We start from the raw sequence: 6,633 nt of genomic DNA, 5'->3' as shown, positions 1-6,633 counted from the left end.
GCGTTCATGTGAACCCCCCCCCCAAACTAAATATCCCACTTATTTTTTATGTATGGGTTAAAACGCAGTCAGTCAACTTTAGATTTACTGGTAGGCACATTATTGTCTTTGGACAGAGCCAGGCTAGCTGTTTCCCCCTGCCTCCAGTCTTTATGCTAAGCTAAGCTAAACATATGCACAGACATCATCATGAGTGTCATTGATCTTCTCATCTCACTCTTGGAAAGACGGCTGATAATCCTCAGATCTTACATGCATATGTGCGAAATTGTACACAGTAACCTACACTGACTGGAACGGTATGTTAACACTAAGATTGAAATAATCAGTGTTGCCATGACAATTTAAAAATAGGACAATCACCTGACTACCTTCCCATAATAGCGGCACTGAAGGCAGCTTGAATTAGTCATCTTTAGTATGAAGGATGAGGCTCAGTAGAAAGAGAACCAACAGCCGACGTGACTGTCATGCGGGAAATGTCTCGTGCACTGTACGTGCACTGTACCTGAGGTGTGTTTGAACAGCTCTGAGTGTAATGGACAGGTGTGTAGTCGAGCAGGTAGTTATACAAACATATATCATTTTGTTTATCTGTGCAAGCTTAGTGTTTTCTTCCCGCTGTCAGTGACGGTGTTCGCAGATGTGGGTTACGTCCCAGTAGAGAGATGAATGGGAATCTCAAGAAAAATCAGGTCCTGCAGCAGAATCGAGCGTGAAGGTCCCGCGGAGCGAAACTCACCCGCCGAGATCAAACCTCTCCGTCACTGAGCTCAAACAGACGGCCGTGAGGGCGGGAGAGGAGGCTCCTGTCGACGTTCTGCCGCTCCTCTCAGACAGCTCGTTGTCACAGGAGGGCCTCGCAGCAGACGCTCTGACTTCGCCTGTTGTTGCCTTTTAATTTCGGGAGCGAGGTGACGCCCCAGTGGGTGCCGTGAAAATGGCGAGCTGTGAGGTGACAGTTTGCCTAAATCTGTTCGCTGTATGACAGTGGGGAGAAGTTGCTGGATTTTCATCACTGGCAGGCTGTCGCTGAAGAAGGTGGATGATTGGCTGTGTGTTGTCTTGGGTGATGTTTTGCGAGGCAGCTAAATCTGTAAACACATTTTTAAGGTGTTTTTTTCTTCAAACCCACAGAGGATGCTTTTTAAAAAAACAAAACAACAAAAAAAAAACATACACACACACACACACACACACACACACACACACACACACACACAGGCCTTTAAGTCCTACATATATAACCGCATTATTTCCAGTTTGAATCCAGCTGGAACACAACACAGAGGAAAACAACATCAAATGTAATCCAACATTACATATGATCTTCCTCTCGATTCCCATGGCGTCCTTCAGTGAAACCAACACGAATGCTGTTGTATGTGGGAAACGAAACACCGTATGTATTAGAGTTACTGGTCCCTGCTGTAATCCAGCTGAAGGAAGATGTTAACTATGGCGCAGGTAACACACCCATTAAAACAAAACAAAACAAAAACAAAAAACAAACATGTTTTTCTGACAAGACGTGGTTCATTTTAACGAACACAATACTCTCTTTCAGAGTTTTCTGGCAGCATCTGTGTAGCAGCTAAAGTGGGCACGGCCACCTCTGTTCCCCAGACACAACACACTCTATTTTTGAGAAGCAGAGAGACGGAGAGTGTTGTGTCTGTTGTCTGGCCTCGCTGCTGTTATTAGTGTTTGAGAGCCCATTCACACTTTCTGTCCAAATGAAAGTCGTGGCGGACGATCTCCTCTCAGGAAGCAATGAACCTGAGCCGAGAGCTGAAAATTACCAAAGCAATTAATCAGTTAATCATTTTTTGTATTATTTGATTATTAATTGTTGCAGCATTAATTTCTCTATGAGATGTTTTTTAGATTGTTTGATTTGATTAATTAAAATTTTTGGGAAAAAAAATTAAATGATTTATAGCAGAAATAAACAGCAAATCGTCACATTTAAGATAAGATGCCTGTAACAACCCAGTGAGGACACCAGAGACCAAACGCCGTTCCACCTCAGGCTTTTCCTGTAACCTCCAGCTTACCACAGTGAATCCATCTGAAATGAAATGCCCTCCTGCCTGAAAACATGAAACATGGGCACCTTTTTTATGTCTCGTGCAGCGAGGGCTTTTGATCCTGATCCGTCCTTTTACTGTGGCTTCCAGGCAGCAGAGGGAGCGGCCGGTATTTTACTGTATGTGTTGACGTGTCTGTGCTGTGTTCCTGTTCTCGGCTTCGCTCTGTTGTACAAACTGGGATGTTTTTTTGTTATTTTTTTAGTGAGGAAGGAATTTCTCTGCGGGAACAATAAGGTGTTATCATCAGTCCTGCTTGTTATTTTCATACCGAGCATATATTTTTACTCATATGTATGTCATCTCATACTGTGTTCTTACGCTCTAATATCATATGAGCCATTCTTATCTCTTCATAAATGATAGCAGTTGTAGTCATTTCGAGTTTTACCTGCTGGGTCTATTTAAAAGGAAGATAACTTTATCTAATCTGCTACTACTGCCCCCAAAACTACTGTTGCTGCAACTGCTGGTGCTGCTACAACTAAACCTATATCATAATATTAGTACGAGTTCTTCTATTGCAACTATTACTACTGCTTTCCCAGCTGTCACTGCTGCCGCTGTTCCCAACCTTCCCGTCCTGCCCAACCTCACAGCCCCGTCAGATGATTTCAAGTACCCCTTCACTGACGCCAGCTGTCATTGCTCCAAAGACAAAGTAATCACTACGTTTTGTTGTGAATATTAATGAACCACGAGAAATTTCATCAGCGGCTCTGATAATTCAGGCAGTGCGCCGCTGAATTCATATAGGAGAAGCACTGATACACGCATACATACATACACAAACCTGTTGCATTCCCTGGGCTCTGACCTCAGCCATCACAACTAAATGACAAACCACAACAGTAACCTGGGGCCCCCCCGAAACCAAGTCTTAACCCACAGAAAACAGTCCCTGCTAGTGGGGACCTCCATTTCTGTCCCCACAGTGACATGAAACTCGATGTGATTATCTTTTAATGTGGTTACACATGAATCGTACAGACCACGTCATTAAAAGGTGATATGTTCAGGAATCCCTGAAGGGAGGGAAACGTGAAGCAGGATGAACTTTCTAATTAAAACACTCACATATAGCACCTCTTAATTAATAACTGTCTGAATGATTACACGATGTGAACAAAGCTAAAAGCGAGATTGGTTGTGACGCGGTTTGTAAACAGAAGACAGCATTGTGGGTGAAGAGTAGCAGCAAGCGGACAGATATCTGAAAGAAGCGTCAAAGTGTCACAACTTCCAGTCAGGACTTTCAGAATAAAATCAGAGCGGAAACAGGATGCAGATCATGATTTAGATCGTGCACTGTGATTCTACCAGAAAACACGGTCATATGATCCTTTTGTCAGACCCCAAACCTGAACCCTAAAACCAAATCTTCACCCACATAAAGCAAAGTCTTCCAGTGGGAACTTCTTCCAGCTTGTCCACAAATGACTAAACAGAGCAGACGCTCTAACGTCATATTTTCCTGTAGCTTTTACAAGTATTACTGTATCTCTGTGACGCTTCAGGTTTCACAGAGACCCGGAGGGAAGTCTATCTTCAGGTTTATGGTGACGACTTCTGAGAACATTTCTTGTGTTTTTTAACTGCATTGCATCATCGTGTCAGTTTATAGGGAGCTGAGAGTGAAATATGGAAATATCATGTAATTAAAATCTATCTAAAACTATTAATTATGCTGTGTGCAGTGACACAATATAGAGTGTGTTTCACAAGAGCACTGTCTGGTACTTTAAGGGCCCCTGGAAGGACAGAGCACTGATATTATAAGATCAAAGGATTGCTATAATTAAGCTTTATTAATCCAAAGTTTTGGAAGCGCTCGCAGACTGCAGCCCTCTTGGAATCGCTGACACCTGTCCATTGGCAATATAACAAGTCGGCGATGAGCGTCGGCAGTCGAAAGTGTGTAAAATCCTTTGAAACAGATTCCTACTGCCACAGGGTTTATAGATAAAAATGCTTTCACAAACCCCAGCTGAGTACATACTTCCTGTGTGTTTTTTATTTTTTTAATTTTTAAGAGACTCTCAAAGCTAAATATTCTTGATAATGTGCCATTGAACTCCAATCAAATCCTGAGCTTTTAGGACTAGACCATTACAGTATTCACTTATTCTGACAACATGCCGTTCGGCTCCAGTCAAGTATTGGGATTTTAGACCATTCTGCACAGTTTTATGTTAACCCATCGTACCCTGTAATACCCTGGTATTATTAGGATCTTTAGAGCTCCTTATTATTTATTTACTTTATTTTTAATCATTTGAAACTGATAAAATTTGGGGTATGGTTAAAGTTACATTTTAGAAATAGTGTTTGCAGCACAGTCTGCCGATTGCTTATTTTATAATTACTTCTCTTCAACCCGAGCTGAAAACTTTAAATGTGGTGAAAACTGACCTGTGGCAACAAGAAATGACAAATACTATAATATAGTACGTGTGATTTAAGTTGAAACTCACATATTCTGAAGTATTTTTTATTCAGAAATCAGAAAAATAAAAAACCTTGGTAGGTTCAGCGATGCTGTTACTGGAGCTGATGAACTAAACCCTGAATGCCAGAAGCATTGAAAGATAACCAACCCAATGAAGGTCTCAGAAACACTGTTCCCAATACAGACGCTGTAGTTGTTAGTTCAGCAGAGAGTCTGCAGCCGCTTTTCCTCTCCAGTCTACTCAACTGTCACAGTTTCCTCAGGTGGAATAAAACTAAATTTCAAAAACTACCGCACTGTTTTATACTCTAGAGTCTTCCTGACTGTTCATGAGTCTGTTCATCACACACCGATGGATCGTGAGACAATAGACGCTTCAACACAGAAGAAAGACGCACAGAATCACTGCAAACGATGTGGCTGACAGTTCTGTGTGTCTATGTAGTCGTGTTGTGTCTCTTTCTAGTTGTTTTGCATCTCTGTTGGGTCATTTCACTGCTTCCCTGTGGTCGTTGTGTGTCTCTGTGGTAATTGTGTGTCTCTGTGGTCATTATGTGTCTCTGGTCATTGTGTGTCTCGTGGTCATTGTGTATCTCTGTGGTCATTGTGTGTCTCTGTGGTCATTGTGTGTCTCTGTGGTCATTGTGTATCTCTGTGGTCATTTTGTGTCTTTCTGGTCATTGTGTGTCTCTGTGGTCATTGTGTATCTCTGTGGTCATTGTGTGTCTCAGTGGTCATTGTGTGTCTCTGTGGTCATTGTGTGTCTCTGGTCATTGTGTATCTCTGTGGTCATTGTGTGTCTCTGTGGTCATTGTGTGTCTCAGTGGTCATTGTGTATCTCTGTGGTCATTGTGTGTCTCTGTGGTCATTGTGTGTCTCTGTGGTCATTGTGTATCTCTGTGGTCATTGTGTGTCTCTGTGGTCGTTGTGTATCTCTGTGGTCATTGTGTGTCTCTGGTCATTGTGTATCTCTGTGGTCATTGTGTGTCTCTGTGGTCATTGTGTGTCTCTGTGGTCATTGTGTGTCTCTGTGGTCATTGTGTGTCTCTGTGGTCATTGTGTGTCTCTGTGGTCATTGTGTGTCTTTCTGAGGAGAAATATCACCAGTCACTTTGAAACGAGGCTCTCACCTCTTGCGTACCTGAGCCTCGGCCTCATAGATCCCTTCAGTGATCCAGCTGTGATGAGACGATGAGACCGCCTGACAGAAGCATGTCACCGCTCGCTCTCTGTGATGGTTTTGATTTGAAAACGTCTCCATGAAGAATTAACTACATGAAATGGCCTGTTTGTTCAGTGCTTTGGCCTTTGAGGATTCAAATACTTCTTCCATGTACATCATTTAAATGCAGCTCAGACACTCGCGTTAACACTTGAGCCATTAGCTCCCAGCCTCCTCAATTATGCACAGTTATCATTATTAAAAGATTTTTGAAACGTCTTTTGTGGCCTCTAATGGAAGAAAGTTCCCCTAATGCATTGCAGCACACCTTTCTATCTGCTGTTATGAAAGCATCTAATTGTATTTTAAACCTTGATAGCCCTAATTATATAGTTGGCCTGATGTGAGAGCACAGAAGCAACTTTTTTATTTTCATGCACAATGTCAAGCTCCAGAGGAAAGTTCAATACGTCAGATTGTGTTGATAGAGTTCACAAAAAGATGACAGTATGCGAGTTGTGTTTTTACCTCCTCACTTTTCCTAAAGTACCATTATCAAGTCAGAGTTTCCAGGTGTACAGTAGAAATTTCAAAGCCTTTTCCTTTTCTTTACTCCCGTGCCACTGTTGGACTAAAATGTCAACCATGCACAAGATACAATATGAAATTATTCCCTCTCCAAGTGGAGCATGAAGGTTAAACTTTCAGTTTAGCAGTAGGTGTGTGTTATCTATCGTCATGAGCTCTGGGCTTTTATTGGATAATGAACAAATGAGATTGCAAATAAGAAATTAGTTTCCTTTGCAGGTTTGGGTGGGATCAGCCTTAATATATTGCGCACTTGAGAAGGGATACGGTCGCGGACACGGTTTATACATTTTAATGTACTTTAGGTGTCTGCATACAGTAATGTGTATTTATCAGCACACACG

This window comes from Seriola lalandi, unplaced genomic scaffold, assembly GCF_002814215.2.
Source record: "Seriola lalandi dorsalis isolate HSWRI2012SDOR001 ecotype SW California unplaced genomic scaffold, Sedor1 jcf7180002054902, whole genome shotgun sequence".
NCBI lineage: Eukaryota > Metazoa > Chordata > Actinopteri > Carangiformes > Carangidae > Seriola > Seriola lalandi.
This window is presented reverse-complemented; position numbering follows the sequence as displayed.